Raw genomic sequence first — 23,455 nt, forward strand, 5'->3', positions numbered from 1 at the left:
ATTTAATTCCAGTTGATATTTCATTTCATATTTCCTCTTCATTTTATATCATTTTATTTCATATCCTTTTCTCACATCTGCTTCATTTCATTTCTTTTCAGTCCTTTTTATTGCTTATTTCATTTCATTTCTCAGCCCTCTGGTTCCTGCCCACGTTTTGCCTGCGTTGATCTCAGCCTGCTAACAGGGCAGCAGTTCCCGGGGTCGTCCATTTTCCCCTTGATGGAAATGGGTGTGAGTTTTCTCTTACTTTCTGCTACCTGTGGACTTGCCCTGGATGCCACAGCGTTTCGGATCTCACTGAGAGTGGCCTGCTGACTGCAACGGCTGATTCCCTCTGCACTCCCTGATGCATCCACTGGGACAGGCGGACCTGTGCATGTTCGGAGTCAGGTAGGACTCAGAGTGACACATTTTTGTGTTGTCAGGTGCTATATGCTGCACAGACATTTCAGTTCAACTATTTCATACATTTCATATTATTTCTCATTTCGTATTATTTCACATTTCGTATTATTTCACATTTCAATCCATTATATTTCATTGAAAATATTGCGCACTTCGCGTTTCATTGCGCATTTCATGTTTCATTTAATGTTTCATTTTATTTCTCGTTTCATTTCAAGTTTATTTTCAAGTTTCTGTTCATTTCAAATTTCATATTTCATATTTAGCTTCATCTCATTTTTATTTTTATCGTTCTATATCTCATTTCAAATCATATTTCACTTCATATCACGTTTCATTTCGTTTCATATTTCATGTCATTTCGCACCATTACATTCTATTTCATTTTATATTTCAGATTTCATTTCAAATTTCTGATTTAAATTTCCGATCTCTTTTCCCACTTCCCATTTCCGATCTCTTTTCCCACTTCCCATTTCCGATCTCTTTTCCCACTTCCCATTTCCGATCTCTTTTCCCACTTCCTGTTTCACATTTAAATTAACTACATTTCAAAATTAATTACTTTTCATTTCACGATTTCATTAATATTTTCTTCATTTCACATTTCATTACATTTCCTTTTTTGTTTCACATTTAAATTTACTTCATTTCAAATTTCATTACATTTCATTTCACGTTTCACATTTAAATTTATATCATTAAACATTTAATTACTTTTGATTTCACGTTTCACATTCAAATTTACTTCAATTCACATTTCATTACATGTCCTTTCGCGATTCACATTTAAATTTACTTCATTTCACATTTCGATTTACGTTTCAGATTTAAATTGAATTCATTGCACACTTCATTACTTTTCATTGCACACTTCATTACTTTTCATTGCACACTTCATTACTTTTCATTGCACACTTCATTACTTTTCATTGCACACTTCATTACTTTTCATTGCACGCTTCATTACTTTTCATTGCACGCTTCATTACTTTTCATTGCACACTTCATCATTACTTTTCATTGCACACTTCGTTACTTTTCATTGCACGCTTCGTTACTTTTCATTGCACGCTTCGTTACTTTTCATTTCACGTTTCACATTTAAATTTACTTCATTTCTCATTTCGTTATATTTCATTTCACGTTTCACATTAAAATTTACTTCAATTCACATTTCATTAATTTTTATTTCACATTTCACATTTAAATTTACTTAACTTCACATTCCATTTTTCAAATTTATATTTACTTCATTTCAAATTTAATGTATTTTGAATTAATGTTTCACAATTAAATTTACTTCATTTCAAATTTCATTAATTTTGATTTCACGTTTCACATTTAAATTTACTAAATTTCAAATTTCGATTCAAGTTTCAGATTTAAATTTACTTCATTTCACATTGCATTGCTTTTCATTTCACGTTTCACATTTAAATTTATTTCATTTCACATTTCATTAATTTTCATTTTATGTTTCACATTTAAATTTACTTCATTTCACATTTCATTACATTTCATTTCACGTTTCACATTTAAATTTACTTCATTTCACATTTCATTTGTTTTCAATTCACGTTTCAAATTTATATTTACTTCATTTCACATTTCATTACTTTTAATTTCACGTTTCACATTTATATTTACTTCATTTTACATTTCTTTTCATGTTTCACCTTTAAATTTACTGCAATTCACATTTCATTTCACATTTCACTATTAAATTTACTTCATTTCACGTACAATTAATTTTAAATTTTCTTTTCAAAATTAATTTTACTTCATTTCACATTTCCTTATATTTCCTTTCAGTTTTTTCATGTGAATTTACTTCAATTCACATTTCATTACATTTCCATTTTCGTTTCACATTTAAATTAACTTCATTTCACATTTCATTACTTTTCATTTCACGTTTCGCATTTAAATTTACTTTCACATCTCATTAATTTTGCTTTCACGTATCACATTTAAATTTATTTCATTTCATATTTCATTAATTTTGATTTCACGTTTCACATTTAAATTTACTTCTTTTCATATTTCGATTCACGTTTCATATTTAAATTTACTTTATTTCAGATTTCATTACTTTTCATTTCACATTTCATTTATTTGATTTCATTTTACACAGTTAAATTTACTTCATTTCACATTTCATTAATTTTCATTTCATGTTTCACATTTAAATTGACTTCATTTCACATTTCATTAATTTTGATTTCACGTTTCACATTTAAATTTACTACATTTCACATTTCATTAATTTTGATTTCAAGTTTCACATTTAGTTTTACTTCATTTCACATTACATTACTTTTCAATTCAGGATTCACATTTAAATTTACTTCATTTCACATTTCATTACTTTTCGTTTCACGTTTCACATTTAAATTTACTTCAATTCACATTTCATTAATTTTGATTTCAGGTTTCACATTTAAATTTACTTCATTTCACATTATATTACATATCAATTCAGGTTTCACATTTATATTTACTTCATTTCACATTTCATTCCACGTTTCACATTTTAATTTATTTCATTAAACATTTCATTGCTTTTCATTTCACGTTTCCCATTTAAATTTACTTCATTTCACATTTCATTACTTTTCATTCCATGTTTCACATTTAAATTTACTTCATTTCACATTTCATTACTTTTTATTTCACGTTTCAATTTTAAATTTACTTCATTTCACCTTTCATTAATTTCGATTTAATGTTTCACATTTAAATTTACTATATTTCACATTTCGATTCACTTTTCAGATTTAAATTTATTTCATTTCACATTTCATTATTTTTCATTTCACGTTTCACATTTAAATTTACTTCATTTCACATTTCATTACTTTTCTTTTCATGTTTCACATTTAAATTTACTTCATTTCACATTTCATTTCCATTTAAACTTTCACATTTAAATTTACTTCATTTCATATTTCATTTAACGTTTCATATTTAAATTTACTTCATTTCACATTTCTTTACTTCTCATTTCACGTTTCACATTTAAATTTTCTTCATTTCACTTTTCATTACTTTTCATTTCACGTTTTACATTTAATTTTTCTTCATTTCTCATTTCATTAATTTTGATTTTACGTTTCACATTTAAAGTTACTTCATTTCACATTTCATAACTTTTAATTTCACTTTTCACGTTTCCTTACGTTTCATTTCAAATTTAACATTTAAATTTTCTTATTTTCACATTTCATTTCTTTTAATTTCACGTTTCACTTTTCAATACATTCCATTTAACGTTTCACATTTAAATTTACTTCATTTCACATTTCATGTCACGTTCCACATTTAATTTTACTTGATTTCAAATTTCATTACATTTCACATTTCATTTCACGTTTCACATTTAAATTTACTTTTTTTCACATTTCATTACTTTTCATTTCGTGTTTCACATTTAAATTTACTTCATTTCACATTTCATTTCCATTTAAACTTTCACATTTAAATTTACTTCATTTCAAATTTCATTTAACGTTTCATATTTAAATTTACTTCATTTCACATTTCTTTACTTCTCATTTCACGTTTCACAATTAAATTTTCTTCATTTCACTTTTCATTAGTTTTCATTTCACGTTTTACATTTAATTTTTCTTCATTTCTCATTTCATTAATTTTGATTTTACGTTTCACATTTAAAGTTACTTCATTTCACATTTCATTAATTTCGATTTCACGTTTAACATTTAAATTTACTTCATTTCACATTTCGATTCACTTTTCATATTTAAATTTATTTCATTTCACATTTCATTACTTTTCATTTTACGTTTCACATTTTAATTTACTTTTTTTCACATTTCATTACTTTTAATTTCACTTTTCACGTTTCCTTACGTTTCATTTCAAATTTAACATTTAAATTTACTTATTTTCACATTTCATTTCTTTTAATTTCACGTTTCACTTTTCATTACTTTCCATTTAACGTTTCACATTTAAATTTACTTCATTTCACATTTCATGTCACGTTCCACATTTAATTTTTCTTGATTTCAAATTTCATTACTTTTCACATTTCATTTCACGTTTCACATTTAAATTTACTTCTTTTCACATTTCGATTCACATTTCATATTTACATTTACTTTATTTCACATTTCATTATTTTCATTTCACATTTCACATTAAAATTTACTTCATTTCACATTTCATTTTTTTGATTTCATTTTACACAGTTAAATTTACTTCATTTCACATTTCATTAATTTTCATTTCACGTTTCACGTTTAATTTTACTTCATATCACATTTCATTACTTTTCATTTCACGTTTCATATTTAATTTTATTTCATTTCTGGTTTCAAATTTAAATTTACTTCATTTCACATATCATTACTTTTGATTTCGGGTGTTTCACATTTAATTTTATTCTTTTTAAATATCATTTCACGTTTCGCATTTAAATTTACTTCATTTCACATTTCATTTTACGTATCAAATTTAAATTTACTTCATTTCACATTTCATTACTTTTCATTTTACTTTTCAAATTTTAAAGTTACTTCATTTAATAATTCATTACATTTCAATTCCCATTTCACATTTAAATTTACTTCATTTCTCATTTCATTTCCCATTTAAAATTTTATTTACTTCATTTTATATTTCATTTCACGTTTCACATTTAAATTTACTTCATTTCACATTTCATTTCATTTCTTTTTTCATTTCAAATTTAAATTTACTTCATTTCACATTTCATTAATTTTGACTTCAATTTTCACATTTAAATTTACTTCGTTTCGCGTTTCATTACTTTTCTTTTAAACATTCACATTTAAATTTACTTCATTTTATATTTTATTTCAAGTTTCACATTTAAATTTTCTTCATTTCACATTTCATTTCCATTTCACGTTTCTCATTTAAATTTACTTCATTAAACATTTCATTAATTTTGATTTCACATTACACATTTAAATTTACTTCATTTCACATTTCATTAATTTTTATTTTATTTTACACATTTAAATTTACTTAATTTCATATTTCATTACTTTTCATTTCATGTTTCATTTTTAAATTTACTTCATTTCACATTTCATTTCACGTTTCACATTTAAATTTACTTCATATCACATTTCATTTTACGTTTCACTTTTAAATTTACTTCATTTCACATTTCATTACAGATTTCATACACTTTCCATATTTCATTTCAAATTTCTCATTTTATTTTACATTTCATTACTTTTCTTATTTCATTATATGTTTCACTTTTAAATTTACTTCATTTCACATTTCATTACTTTTCATTTCATTTTTCACATTTAAATTTACTTCATTTCACATTTCATTTCACGTTTCACATTTAAATATTCTTCATTTCACATTTCATTTCACGTTTCACATTTAAATTTACTTCTTTTCATATTTCATTACATTTCATTCCACATTTCACAGTTAAATTTACTTCATTTCACATTTTATTTCCTGTTTCATATTTAAATTTATTTCATATCTCATTTTAAATTTAAATTTACTTCATTTTTCATTTCATTTCGCGTTTCACATTTAGATTTACTTCATTTCACATTTCATTACATTTCATTTCACGTTTCACAGTTAAATTTACTTCATTTCACATTTTATTTCCCATTTCACATTTATATATACTTCATTTCACATTCCATTACTTTTCATTTCACGTTTCACATATAAATTTATTTCATTTCTCATTTCATTTCACATTTCACATTCAATTTTACTTCATTTCACATTTCATTTCTTTTCAATTCATGTTTCAGATTGAAATTTGCTTCATTTAACATTTCATTACATTTCAAGTTAAACATTTAAATTTACTTCATTTCACGTTTTATTACTTTTCATTTCAAATTCACATTTAATTAATTTTGATTTCACGTTTCACATTTAAATTTTCTTCATTTCTCATTTCATTACATTTCTTTATTCGTTTCAAATTTATATTTACTTCTCATTTCGTTACTTTTCATTTTTTGTTTCAAATTTCAATTTAATTCATTTCACATTTCATTAATTTTCATAACATTTCTCACTTTTAAATTTGTTTCATTTCACGTTTTATTACTTTTCATTTCGCGTTTCATATTTAAATTTACTTCATTTCACATTTTATTACTTTTCAATTCAGGTTTCACATTTATATTTATATCATTTCACATTTCATTCCACGTTTCACCTTTTAATTTATTTCATTTTACATTTCATTGCATTTCATTTCATGTTTCACATTTAAATTTACTTCTTTTCACATTTCATTCATTTTGATTTCACATTTCACATTTAAATTTACTTCTTTTCACATTTCATTTCGCATTTCAAATTTCAATTTACTTCATTTCACATTTCATTATTTTTCATTTCGCATTTCACATTTAAATTTACTTCATTTCACATTTCATTAATTGTGATTTCACGTTTTGCATTTACATTTTCTTCATTTAACATTTCATTACTTTTAATTTCATGTTTCCCATTTAAATTTACTTCATTTCACTTTTCGATTCAATTTTCAGATTTAAATTTACTTCATTTCAAATTTCATTTCAAGTTTCACATTTAAATTTACTTCATTTCACTTTTCTTTATTTTCAATTTCTGTTTCAAATTTAAATTTACTTCATTTCACATTTCATTACTTTTCATTTCAAGTTTCATATTTAAATTTACTTCATTTCACATTTGATTACATTTGATTTCACGTTTCAGATTTAAATTTACTTCATTTCACGTTTCACATTTAAATTTACTTCGTTTCACATTTCATTAGTTTTCAGTTCACGTTTCAAATTTCAATTTACTACTTTTCACATTTCATTACTTTTGATTTCATTTTCCACATTTTAATTTACTTCATTTCTCATTTCATTCATTTTGATCTCACGTTTCACATTTAAAGTTACTACTTTTCACATTTCATTTTACGTTTTATATTTAAATTTACTTCATTTCACATTTCATTAATTTTTATTTCGCGTTTAATATTTAAATTTACCTCTTTTTACATTTCGGTTCACGTTTCACATTGAAATTTACTTCATTTCACATTTCATTTCCATTTCGCGTTTCACATTTAAATTTTCATCATTTCACATTTCATTACATTTCATTTCACGTTTCACATTTAAATTTACTTCATTTCACATTTCATTACTTTTCATTTCATGTTTGAGATTTAAATTTACTTTCACATTTCATTAATTTTGCTTTCACGTATCACATTTAAATTTACTTCATTTCATATTTCATTACTTTTCATTTCACATTTCATTTATTTGATTTCATTTTACACAGTTAAATTTACTTCATTTCACATTTAATTAATTTTAATTTCTTGTTTCACATTTAGATTTACTTCATTTCTCATTTCATTAATTTTGATTTCAAGTTCCACATTTAAATTTGATTCATTTCACGATTCATTAATTTTGATTTTATTTTTCACATTCAAATTTACTTCATTTCACATTTCATTAGTTTTAATTTCTCGTTTCACATTTAAATGTACTTCATTTCACATTTCGATTCACGTTTCACATTTAAATTTACTTCATTTCACATTTCATTAAATTTCAATTCACGTTTCACATTTAAATTTACTTCATTTCGACTATCTTTAATTTCATTTCACGTTTCAAAGTTAAGTTTACTTCATTTCCCATGTCATTTCTTTTCATTTCACGTTTCACGTTTAAATGTACTTCATTTCACATTTCATTACTTTTAAATTCTCGTTTCACAATTAACCATTTCACACTTCATTACTTTTCTTTTCATGTTTCAGATTTAATTTTACTTCATTTCACATTTCATTACTATTCATTTCGCGTTTCACATTTAAATTTATTTCATTCCACATTTCATTAATTTTGATTCCACGTTTCACATTTAAATTTACTTCATTTCATGTTTCATTATATTTTATTTCTTGTTTCTCACTTAATATTACTGCATTTAACATTTCATTACATTTCATTTCACATATCACATTTAAATTTACTTCATTTCACTTTTCATTACATTTCCTTTCACGTTTCACATTTAAATTTACTTCATTTCGTATTTCATTTCACGTTTCACATTTCAATTTACCTCTTTTCGCATTTCATTTCTCGATTCACATTTCAATTTACTTCATTATACATTTCATTTCTCGTTTCACATTTAAATTTACTTCATTTCACATTTAATTACATTTCATTTCACGTTTTACATTAAATTTATTTCATTTTACCTTTCACATTTATATTTATTCATTTCACATTTCATACTTTTCATTTATAGTTTCACGTTTAAATTTACTTCATTTCACTTTCCATTACTTTTAAATTTTCTAATCACATTTAAATTTTCTACATTTCACTTACCATTACTTTTCATTTCTCATTTCACATTTAAAATTACTCTATTTTACATTTCATTAATTTTCATTCCACGTTTCACATTTCAATTTACTTCATTTCACATTTCATTTTTCACATTTAAATTTAATTCATTCCACATTTCATTACTTTTGATTTCACGTTTCACATTTAAATGTACTTCATTTCACATTTCATTAAATTTGATTTCACCTTTCACATTTAATTTTTCTTCATTGCATATTTCATTACATTTCATTTCACGTTTCACATTTAAAATTACTTCATTTCACATTTCATTACTTTTGATTTCAATTTTCACTGTTAATTTTTATATCATTTCACATTTTATTAATTTTGATTTCACGTTTAACATTTAAATTTACTTCATTTCACATTTCATTAATTTCGATTTCACGTTTCATATTAATTTACATCTTTTCACATTTCTATTCACGTTTCATATTTATATGTACTTCATTTCACATTTCTTTACATTTCATTTTACGTTTCACATTTAAATTTCCTTCATTTCACATTTCATTACTTTTAAATTTTCTTTTCACATTTAAATTTCCTTCAGATCACATTTCATTACTTTTCATTTCAAGTTTCACTTTTAAATTTCCTTCATTTTTCGTTTCACATTTATTTCATTTCACTTTTCATTACATTTCATTTCTCGTTTCACATTTAATTTTACTTCATTTCTCATTTCATTTCCCGTTTCACATTTAAATTAACTTGATTTTATATTTCATTTCATGTTTCACATTTATATTATCTTCAATTCACATTTCAATTTTCTTCATTTCACATTTCATTTCATGTTTCACATTTAAATTTACTTCATTTCACATTTCATTAGTTTTCATTTCACGTTTCACATTTAAATTTTCTTCATTTCACATTTCATTACATTTCATTTCAAGTTTCTCATTTAAATTTACTTCATTTCACGTTTCATCAATTTTCATTTCACGTTTCACATTTAAATTTACTTCATTCCACATTTGATTACATTTGATTTCACGTTTCAGATTTAAATTTACTTCATTTCACATTTCATTACATTTCATTTCAAGTTTAACATTTATATTTACTTCATTTCACATTTCATTACATTTCATTTCATGTTAAACATTTATATTTTCTTCATTTCACATTCCATTACATTTCATTTCACGTTTCACATTTAAATTTACTTCATTTCACATTTCATTACTTTTCATTTCATGTTTCACATTTAAATATATTTCATTTCAAATTACATTTCCATTTCAAGTTTCACATTTAAATTTACTTCATTTCACATTTCATTTAACGTTTCATATATAAATTTACTTTATTTCACATTTCATTAATTCTCATTTCTCGTTTCACTTTTAAATTTACTTCATTTCACATTTCATTAATTATGATTTCACGTTTCACATTTAAATTTACTTCAATTCACATTTCATTTATTTTGATTTCAAGTTTCTCATTTAAATTTACTTCATTTCATATTATATTACCTTTCAATTCAGGTTTCACATTTATTTTTACTTCATTTCACATTTCATTCCACGTTTCACATTTTAATTTATTTCATTAAACATTTCATTGCATTTCATTTCACATTTCATATTTAAATTTACTTCATTTCACATTTCATTAATTTCGAATTCACGTTTCACATTTTGATTTATTACATTTCACATTTCGATTCACGTTTCAGATTTAAATTTACTTCATTTTACATTTCATTACTTTTCTTTTTTCGTTTCAAATTTAAATTTACTTTCATTTTTACTTTTAGTTTCATTACTTCTCATTTGGCGTTTCACATTTAAATTTACTTCATTTCACGTTTCATTACACTTGATTTCATTTTTAACATTTAAATTTACTTCATTTCAAAATTAATTAATTAATATAACGTTTCACATTTAAATTTACTTCATTTCTAATTCATTATTTTAATTTCATTTTTCACATTTAAATCTACTACATTACACATTTCATTACTTTTCATTTCATATTTCACATTAAAATTTACTTCATTTCACATTTGATTACATTTGATTTCACTTTTCACATTTAATTTTTCTTCTTTTCACATTCAATTACTTTTAAATTTTCTTTTCACATTTATATTTACTTCATATCACATTTCATTACATTTCATTTCTCGTTTCACGTTTAATTTTACTTCATTTCTCATTTCATTTCCCGTTTCACATTTCAGTTTACTTGATTTCACATTTCATTTCACGTTTCACATATAAATTTATTTCATTTATCATTTCATTTCACGTTTCACATTTAAATTTACTTCATTTTACATTTCATTTAGATTTTCACATTTTAATTTACTTTATTTCACATTTCATTAATTTTGATTTCATGTTTCACATTCAAATTTACTTCATTTCCCATTTCATAACTTTTCATTTCACGTTTAACATTTAAATTTACTTCATTTCACATTCATTACTTCTAATTTTCGTTTCAATTTTAAATTTACATCATTTCACATTTCATTATATTTCATGTCACGTTTCACATTTAAATGTACTTTATTTCATGTTTCATTTTTCACATTTAAATTTACTTCATTTCACATTTAATTTATTTTGAATTCACGTTTCACAATTAAATTTACTTAATTCCACATTTCATTAATTTTGATTTCACATTTCACAATTAAATTTATTACATTTCACATTTCGATTCACGTTTCAGATTTAAATTTATTTCATTTCACATTTCATTACTTTTATTTTCGTTTCAAATTTAAATTTTTTTCATTTCATGTTTCATTACTTTGCATTTCACGTTTCACATTTAAATTTACTTCATTTCACGTTTCATTACACTCTGTTTATTATTTAACATTTAAATTTACTTCATTTCAAAATTAATTAATATAACGTTTCACATTTAAATTTACTTCATTTCACATTTCATTATTTTGATTTCATTTTTCACATTTAAATTTACTTCATTACACTTTTCATTAGTTTTCATTTCACGTTTCACATTTAAATTTACTTTGTTTCACGTTTTATTACTTTTCATTTCACTTTTCACATTTAAATTTACTTTATTTCGCATTTCATTACTTTTTGATTCACGTTTCAGATTAAAATTTTCATTTCACATTTCATTACCTTCAACTTTTTGTTTCAGTTTTAAATTTACTTCATTTCACATTTGATTACTTTTGATTTCACGTTTCACATTAATTTTTCTTCATTTCACATTTCATTACTTTTCTTTTAATGTTTCACATTTAAATATACTTCATTTCAAATTTTGATTTACGTTTCACATTTAAATTTACTTCATTTCACGATTCACTTTTAAATTTACTTCATTTCACATTTCATTAATTTTGATTAAACGTTTCACATTTAAATTTACTACATTTCACATTTCATTTCACGTTTCAGATTTAAATTTAATTCATTTCACAATTCATTAGTTTTCATTTCGCATTTCACAGTTCCCCACTATTCAGGGTCACTTGGGGTCACTTTTAGCATCCATTTTTCGGGGTCTCCCTCTTTTTCAGTCGCTTTTGGGGTCACTCGGGGTCCATTTTAGGATGTCTCTTTCGGGGTACCCTCTTTTTTGGGGTCATATTTAGGTTCTCTTTTTTGGGGTCCCCCTCTTTTTGGGGTCCCCCTCTATATATCCCCTCTTTTCATTTCAGAGCGTAGGACAGACCTGCATCACGTGACGGCGTGCTTCCAGTAAACACCATTGAGCACTGGTCCAAGGAAGAACACGAGCCATACGCCGATCATCATTCATCCCGGATGATATCACTATGCATTGGATGTCTGTATGAAGGAAGGCTCACCCTATAGTTAACTTGATGGCTGGTTCACTTTGTGAAGGGGTGGAGTGTATGGGAACTGTTGAATTTTGGCCTGAAGCACTGATGGATCATGTGAGGTAAGCACTGAGTCAGCTGCGGGAGCACAGGTGAAGGCAATGCACCTGTGACTGGAAGGGGTGGAGTCTGGCTCCACCTCTCCCAGACCCCATTTAAGGACTGACCACGACTGCGGAAGGTTCTTTTGTTGGAGATCCCCTCCCCTGTGGAGGTCCAGGCAAGCCTTGACCTTCAGTGACAGGTTAGCCTTTCCTAATTTACTGCTTGTCTTTATACCACCTGGATAAGTCATACAAAAACACATTGTCCACCTTCGTTATTTGGTGTGGGTATTATTCTTTTGGGGGATTCACTGTGCACACCCTAAGCTTCAGCTCTAAATCCTTGCTTTTTTACCCCAAAGTCTAGCCCCTAGTCCTTGCTATTCCACCCCATATTCCTGCCCTAAGCCCTCGCTATTTCCTCCCAAACAGTAGTCCCAAGTCCTCATTATTACCCTTAAACTCAGGCCCTGAATCCTTGCCATTTCACCCCAGGCTCAAGTGCCACATCCTGCCTAATTCACCCCAAAGCTCCGTCCCAGCTTCTCGCCATTCGGTGCCAAACTCCAGCCCCAAACGTTTACTATTTCATCCCAATCTCCAGTTCCTTTGTTCTCACTGCTTCACCCCGAACTCCAACATCAAACCCTCTCTGTTTCGCCCCAATCTCCAGCTCTAAATTCTTGCTATTATATCCCAAACTGTAACACCTAGTCCTTGTTATTCCTCCCCACGTTCCTACCCCAAACCTACCCTACTTCATTCCGAGCAGTAGTCCCAAATCCTCATTATTTCCCTCAAACTCTGGCCCCAAGCGCTCACTATTTCCTCCCAAACTAAACTCCAAAATCCAGGCTCATTCATCCAAAACTCCATCCCAACTTCTTGCAGTTTCACCCTGAACTTCAGCCTCGCAACTGTGAGGCCCAAATCCTCACAGTTTCACCCTATATTGCAGCTCCCAATCCTCTCTCGCTTTCCCCAAACTCCGTATAAAATTCCTCACTACTTCTCCCCAAGTTTCAGTCCCATGTCTGGCTGTCTCACACCAGTGTCAAGCATCATATCCTCGCAATTTCTTCCCAAATTCTAGCCCGAATTCCATATTACATATCATTTCATATTTTATTTTATATTTAATTCCAGTTGATATTTCATTTCATATTTCCTCTTCATTTTATATCATTTTATTTCATATCCTTTTCTCACATCTGCTTCATTTCATTTCTTTTCAGTCCTTTTTATTGCTTATTTCATTTCATTTCTCAGCCCTCTGGTTCCTGCCCACGTTTTGCCTGCGTTGATCTCAGCCTGCTAACAGGGCAGCAGTTCCCGGGGTCGTCCATTTTCCCCTTGATGGAAATGGGTGTGAGTTTTCTCTTACTTTCTGCTACCTGTGGACTTGCCCTGGATGCCACAGCGTTTCGGATCTCACTGAGAGTGGCCTGCTGACTGCAACGGCTGATTCTCTCTGCACTCCCTGATGCATCCACTGGGACAGGCGGACCTGTGCATGTTCGGAGTCAGGTAGGACTCAGAGTGCCACATTTTTGTGTTGTCAGGTGCTATATGCTGCACAGACATTTCATTTCCACTATTTCATACATTTCATATTATTTCTCATTTCATATTTCACATTTCATATTATTTCACATTTCAATCCATTATATTTCATTGAAAATATTGCGCACTTCGCGTTTCATTGCGCATTTCATGTTTCATTTAATGTTTCATTTTATTTCTCGTTTCATTTCAAGTTTATTTTCAAGTTTCTGTTCATTTCAAATTTCATATTTCATATTTAGCTTCATCTCATTTTTATTTTTATCGTTCTATATCTCATTTCAAATCATATTTCACTTCATATCACATTTCATTTCGTTTCCTATTTCATGTCATTTCGCACCATTACATTCTATTTCATTTTATATTTCAGATTTCATTTCAAATTTCTGATTTAAATTTCCGATCTCTTTTCCCACTTCCCATTTCCGATCTCTTTTCCCACTTCCCATTTCCGATCTCTTTTCCCACTTCCCATTTCCGATCTCTTTTCCCACTTCCCATTTCCGATCTCTTTTCCCACTTCCCATTTCCGATCTCTTTTCCCACTTCCTGTTTCACATTTAAATTAACTACATTTCAAAATTAATTACTTTTCATTTCACGATTTCATTAATATTTTCTTCATTTCACATTTCAATACATTTCCATTTTTGTTTCACATTTAAATTTACTTCATTTCAAATTTCATTACATTTCATATTTCATTTCTCGTTTCAAATTTAAATTTTCTTCATTTCACGTTTCATTAATTTCCATTTCACGTTTCACATTAATTTACTTATTTTCACATTTCTATTCACTTTTCATATTTAAATTTACTTAATTTCACATTTCATTTCGCTTTTCACATTTAAATTTACTTCATTTCACATTTCGTTACTTTTGATTTCGCGTTTCCCATTTAATTTTACTTCATTTCACATTTCATTTCACTTTTCACATTTAAATTTACTTCATAGCACATTTCATTACCTTTCATTTCACGTTCCACTTTTAAATTTAATCATTTCACATTACATTACTTTTCCTTTCAGGTTTCACATTTAAATTTACTTCATTTTACATTTCATTAGTTTCATTCCACGTTTCTCATTTAAATTTACTTCATTTCACATTTCATTACATTTCATTTCATGTTTCACATTTAAATTTACTTCATTTCACATTTCATTTCACGTTTCACATTTAAATTTACTTTATTGCACATTTCATTTCCATTTATTTCAAGTTTTACATTTAAATTTACTTTGTTTCAGATTCCATTATTTTTAAATATTCTTTTCACATTTAAATTTTCTACATTTCACTTACCATTACTTTTCATTTCTCATTTCACATTTAAAATTACTCCATTTCACATTTCATTAATTTTCATTCCACGTTTCACATTTAAATTTACTTCATTTCACATTTCATTTTTCACATTTAAATGTACTTCATTTCACATTTCATTACTTTTGATTTCACGTTTCACATTTAAATGTACTTCATTTCACATATCATTACTTTTCATTTCAAGTTTCACATTTAAATTTACTTCATTTCACATTTCATTAATTTTGATTTTACCTTTCACTTTAAAATTTACTTCATTTCACATTACATTAATTTTGACTTAACGTTCCACATTTAAATTTACTTCATTTTACATTTCATTAATTTGTATTTCGCGTTTCACATTTAAATTTTCTTCTTTTCACATTTTGTTTCACATTTCAGATTTATATTTACTTCATTTCATATTCCATTTCCATTTCACGTTTCACATTTAAATTAACTTCATTTCACATTTCATTACATTTCATTTCACGTTTCACATTTAAATTTTCTTCATTTCACATTTCATTACATTTCATTTCACATTTCACGTTTAAATTTACTTCCATCCGCGTTTCATTAATTTTGATTTCACGTTTCACATTTAAATTTACTTCATTTCACATTTTATTTCACGTTTCACATTTAAATTTACTTTATATCACATTTCATTTCACGTTTCAGATTTAAATTTAGTTCATTTCACGTTTCATTACACGTTTCACATTTAAATTTAGTGCATTTCATGTTTCATTTCACGTTTCACATTTAAATTTATTTCATTTTACGTTTCACATTTATATTTATTCATTTCACATTTCATTACTTTTCATTTCGTTTTTCACATTTAAATTTACTTCATTTCACATTTCATTAATTTTGATTTCGCGTTTCACATTTAATTTTACTTCATTTCACGTTTCATTTCTCGTTTCACATTTAAATTTACTTCATTGCACATTTCATTACCTTTCATTTCAAGTTTCACATTTAAATTTACTTCATTTCACATTCCATTATTTTTAAATATTCTTTTCACATTTAAATTTTCTACATTTCACTTACCATTATTTTTCATTTCTCATTTCACATTTAAAATTACTCCATTTTACATTTCACTAATTTTCATTCCACGTTTCACATTTAAATTTACTTCATTTCACATTTCATTAATTTTGATTTCACGTTTCACATTTAAATATAATTCATCTCACATTTCATTAATTTTGCTTAAACGTTTCACATTTATATTTACTTCATTCCACATTTCGATTCACGTTTCAGATTTAAAGTTACTTCATTTCACATTTCATTAGTTTTCATTCCGCGTTTCACATTAAATTTACTTCATTTCACATTTCATTACTTTTCATTTCAGGTTTCACATTTAAATTTACTTCATTTCACATTTCATTAATTTTGCTTAAACTTTTCACATTTAAATTTACTTCATTTCACATTTCGTTTCACGTTTCAGATTTAAATTTACTTCATTTCACATTTCATTTCGTGTTTCACATTTCAATTTAATACATTTCACATTACATTTCATGTTTCCCATTTAAATTTACTTCATTTCACATTTCATTACTTTTCATTTCACGTTTCACATTAAAATTTACTTCATTTCACATTTCATTAATTTTGCTTAAACGTTTCACATTTAAATTTACTTCATTTCACATTTCGATTCACGTTTCAGATTTAAAGTTACTTCATTTCACATTTCATTAGTTTTCATTTCGCGTTTCACATTAAATTTACTTCATTTCACATTTCATTAATTTTGTTCTCACGTTTTGCATTTAAATTTTCTTCATTTCACATTTCATTAATTTTGATTAAACGTTTCACATTTATATTTACTTCATTTCACATTTCATTAATATTGATTTCACACTTCACATTTAAGTTTACTTCATTTCACTTTTCATTAATTTTGATTAAATGTTTCACATTTAAATTTACTTCATTTCACATTTCGATTTACGTTTCAGATTTAAATTTACTTAATTTAACGTTTCACAGTCAAATTTACCTCATTTCACATTTCATTTATTTTGATTGAACGTTTCACATTTAAATTTACTTCATTTCACGTTTCACATTTAAATTTACTTCATTTCACATTTCATTACTTTTCATTTCACGTTTCAAATTTTAATTTACTTCATTTCACATTTCATTACTTTTCATTTCATGTTTCACATTTAAATTTACTTCATATCACTTTTCGATTCACGTTTCAGATTTAAATGAAGTACATTTCACACTTCATTTCACGTTTCACATTTAAATATTCTTCATTTCACATTTCATTTCACGTTTCACATTTAAATTTACTTCTTTTCACATTTCATTAATTTTGATTTCATGTTTCACATTTAAATTTACTTCATTTCACATTTCATTTCACGTTTTACATTTAATTTTACTCCATTTCACATTTCATTACTATTCATTTCATGTGTCACATTTAAATTTACTTCATTTCACATTTCATTACTTTTCATTTCGCGTTTCACATTTAAATTTACTTCATTTCACATTTCATTACTTTTCATTTCACGTTTCACATCTATATTTACTTCATTTCCCGTTTCATTACATTTCTTTTCTCGTTTCATGATTCACATTTATATTTACTTCATTTTACATTTCATTAATTTTGATTTCAAATTTCACATTTAAATTTTCTTCATTACACATTTCATTACACGTTTCACATTTAAGTTTAGTTCTTTTCACATTTCATTTTACGTTTCTCTTTTTAATTTATTTCATTTCACATTTCATTTAACGTTTCACATTTAAATTTTTTTCATTTAACATTTCACATTTAAATTACTTCATTTCACATTTCATTAGATATCATTTCAACTTTCACATTTAAATTTACTTCATATCACATTTCATATCATTTCAGACCATATTTCACATTTAAATTTTCTTCATTAAATATTTTATAACATTTTATTCCTCGTTTAACTTAAATTTTTTCTTCATTTCACATTTCAATACTTTTCATTTCACGTTTCACATTTAAATTTACTTCATTTCACATTTCATTACTTTTCATTTCACGTTTGACATTTAAATTTACTTCATTTCACATTACATTTCACGTTTGACATTTAAATTTATTTCATTTCACATTTCATTACATTTCATTTCACGTTTCACATTTAAATTTATTTCATTTCTTGTTTCACATTTAAATTTTTTCATTTCACATTTCATTATATATCATTTCACGTTTCACATTTAAATTTACTTGATTTCACTTTATTATTTTACTTATGTGTTGAATTTCGGTTGGCGTTTTGGTTGGCGTTTTGGTTGGCGTTTTGGTTGGCGTTTTGGTTGGCGTTTTGGTTGGCGTTTTGGTTGGCGTTTTGGTTGGCGTTTTGGTTGGCGTTTTGGTTGGCGTTTTGGTTGGCGTTTTGGTTGGCGTTTTGGTTGGCGTTTTGGTTGGCGTTTTGGTTGGCGTTTGTCGTTTCGGTTGAAGTTTCATTTCAAATTTCATTACATTTCTTATTTCATTTCTCGTTTTACATTTAATTTTACTTCAGTTCACATTTCATTACTTTTCATTTAAAGTTTCACTTTTAAATTTCCTTCATTTCACGTTTCACATTTATTTCATTTCACTTTTCATTACATTTCATTTCTCGCTTCACATTTAATTTTACTTCATTTCAGATTTCATTGCTTTTCCTTTCTCGTTTCATATTTAAATTTACTTCATTTCCCGTTTCAAATTTAAATTTACTTCATTTCACATTTCATTACGTTTCCCTTCGCGTTTCACATATAAATCCATTTCGTTTCTCGTTTCAAATTTAAATTTAATACATTTAACTTTTGATTACTTTACTTTTCACGTTTCACATTTAAATTTACTTCATTTCACATTTCATTACTTGTCATTTCACCTTTCACATTTAATTTTACTTCATATCACATTTCATTACTTTTCATTTCACGTTTCATATTTAATTTTAATTCATTTCTGGTTTCAAATTTAAATTTACTTCATTTCACATATCATTACTTTTGATTTCGGGTGTTTCACATTTAATTTTACTTCTTTTTAAATATCATTTCATGTTTCGCATTTAAACTTACTTCATTTCACATTTCATTTTACGTATCAAATTTAAATTTACTTCATTTCACATTTCATTACTTTTCATTTTACTTTTCGAATTTAAATTTACTTCATTTAATAATTCATTACATTTCAATTCCCATTTCACATTTAAATTTACTTCATTTCTCATTTCATTTCCCATTTCACATTTAAATTTACTTCATTTTATATTTCATTTCACGTTTCACATTTAAATTTACTTCATTTCACATTTCATTACATTTCTTTTTTCATTTCAAATTTAATTTTACTTCATTTCACATTTCACTAATTTTTATTTCACGTTTCACATTTAAATTTACTTCATTTCACATTTCATTAATTTTGACTTCAATTTTCACATTTAAATTTACTTCGTTTCGCGTTTCATTACTTTTCTTTTAAAGATTCACATTTCAATTTACTTCATTTCACATTACATTTCACGTTTCACATTTAAATTTACTTCATTTCACATTTCATTACATTTCTTATTTCATTTCAAATTTAAATTTACTTCATTTCATAATTTCATTACTTTTGATTTCACGTTTCACATTTAATTTTACTTCAATTCACATTTCATTAATTTTGATTTCACGTTCCACATTTAAATTTCCTTCATTTCACATTTCATTTATTTTGACTTCAATTTTCACATTTAAATTTACTTTTTTTCACATTTCATTAATTTTCTTTTAAAGATTCACATTTAAATTTACTTCGTTTCACATTTCGATTCACTTTTCACATTTAAATTTACTTCATTTCACATTTCATTTCCATTTCACGTTTCACATTTAAATTTACTTCATTTAACATTTCATTAATTTTGATTTCACATTTCACATTTAAATTTACTTTATTTCACATTTCATTACTTTTCATTTCATGTTTCAGATTAAAATTTACTTCATTTCACATTTCATTTCACGTTTCACATTTAAATATTCTTCATTTCACATTTCATTTCACGTTTCACATATAAATTTACTTCATTTCACATTTCATTAATTTTTATTTCGCTTTTCACATTTAAATTTACTTCATATCACATTTCATTTCACGTTTCACATTTAAATTTACTTCATATCACATTTTATTTTGTGTTTCACATTTAAATTTACTTCATCTCACATTTCATTACAGATTTCATACACTTTTCATATTTCATTTCAAATTTCTCAGTTTATTACACATTTTATTACTTTTCAATTTGCGTTTCAAGTTTAAATTCTCTTTATTTCAGATTTCATTACTTTTCTTATTTCATTTCATGTTTCACATTTAAATTTATTTCATTTCACATTTTTTTTACATTTCATGTCACGTTTCACATTTAAATTCACTTTATATTACTTTATTATTTTACTTATTTCATGTTTTGAATTTCGGTTGACGTTTCGGTTGACATTCGAATACATTTCATATTTCATTTCTCGTTTCACATTTAAATTTTCATCATTTCACATTTCATTAATTTTCATTTCATGTTTCACATTTAAGTTTACTTGACTTCACATTTCATTAGTTTTAATTTCACGTTACACATTTAAATTTACCTCATTTCACATTTCATTTCTTTTCATTTCATGTTTCACATTTAAATTTACTTCATTTCACATTTCATTTCACGTTTCACATTTAAATTTACTTCTTTTCACATTTCATTTCAAGTTTCACATTTAAATTTACTTCTTTTCACATTTCATTCCACATTTCACATTTAAAATTACTTCATTTCACATTTTATTTCCCGTTTCACATTTAAATTTATTTCATATCTTGTTTTAAATTTAAATTTACTTCATTTTTTATTTCATTTCGCGTTTCACATTAAAATTTATTTCATTTCACATTTCATTTCACGTTTCACATTTAAATTTACTTTATATCACATTTCATTTCACGTTTCACATTTAAATTTAGTTCATTTCACATTTCATTTCACGTTTCACATTTAAATTTATTTCATTTTACGTTTCACATTTATATTTATTCATTTCACATTTCATTACTTTTCATTTCGCTTTTCACATTTAAATTTACTTCATTTCACATTTCATAACTTTTGATTTCGCGTTTCGCATTTAATTTTACTTCATTTCACATTTCATTCCTCGTTTCACATTTAAATATACTTCATTTCACATTTCATTACATTTCACTTCAAGTTTCACATTTAAATTTTCTTCATTTCATATTTCATTACATTTCATTTCACGTTTCACGTTTAACTTCTCTTCATTTCACATTTCATTACTTTCTTTTAATGTTTCATATTTAAATATACGTCATTTCAAATTTCGATTTACGTTTCAGATTTAAATTTACATCATTTCACGTTTCACATTTAAATCTTCTTCATTTCACATTTCATTATTTTTGATTTCATTTTTCACAGTTAATTTTACATCATTTCACATTTAATTAATTTTGATTTCACGTTTAACATTTAAATTTACTTCATTTCACATTTAATTAATATAGATTTCATTACACGTTTCACATTTAAATGTACTTATTTTCATAGTTCATTTCACGTTTCGCATTTAAATTAACTTCATTTCACAATTCATTACTTTTCATATTTCATTTCATGTTTCAAAATTAAATTTAATTGATTTCACATTTGATAAATTTTCATTTCACGTTTCAAATTTAAATTTACTTCATTTCACATTTGATAACTTTTCATTTCACGTTTCACATTTAAATTTACCTCATTTCATATTTCATTACATTTCATTTCACGTTTCACATGTAAATATACTTCATTTCACATTTCATTACTTTTCATATTTCATTTAATGTTTCACATTTAATTTCACTTCATTTAATATTTCATTACTTTTCATATTTCATTTCATGTTTCAAAATTAAATTTACTTCATTGCACATTTCCTTACATTTCATTTTACTTTTCACATCTAAATTTACTTCATTTCACGTTTCATATCTTTTCATTTCACTTTTCACATTTAAATTTACTTCATTTCTCGTGTCAGATTTAAATTTACTTCATTTCACATTTCGTTAAATTTCATTTCACGTTTCACATTTAAATTTACTTCAATTCAATTTCATTGATTTTAATTTCACATTACACATTTAAATTTATTTCACATTTCATTACTTTTAATATTTCATTTCACATTTCTTTGCTTTTTATTCCACGTTTCACATTTATATTAAATACGTTTCAAATCTAATTACTTTTCACGTTTTCATTAAAATATATATCATTTTTTTTACATTTCCATTTTCGTTTCTCATTTAAATTAAATTCATTTCATATTTCATTACATTTCCTTTCGCGTTTCACATTAAATATATTTCACTTCCTGTTTCACATTTCATTTCACATTTCATTTCACAATTAATTACTTTTCATATTTCATTTAATTTTTCAAAATTATTTTTACTTCATTTCACATTTCCTTACATTTCCTTTCAGTTTTTTCATGTGAATTTACTTCAATTCACATTTCCTTACATTTCCATTTTCGTTTCACATTTAAATTCACTTCATTTCACATTTCACTATCATTTCATGTTTAACATTTAAATTTACTTCATTTCACATTTCATTACTTTTAATTTCACGTTTCACATTTAAATATACTTTCACATTTCATTAATTTTGCTTTCACGTTTCACATTAAATTTACTTCATTTCACATTTCATTAATTTTGATTTCACGTTTCACATTTAAAC

Source organism: Cyrtonyx montezumae, unplaced genomic scaffold, assembly GCF_038088225.1.
Source record: "Cyrtonyx montezumae isolate F1298 unplaced genomic scaffold, pur_monq_1.0 scaffold_10, whole genome shotgun sequence".
Classification (NCBI taxonomy): Eukaryota; Metazoa; Chordata; class Aves; order Galliformes; family Odontophoridae; genus Cyrtonyx; species Cyrtonyx montezumae.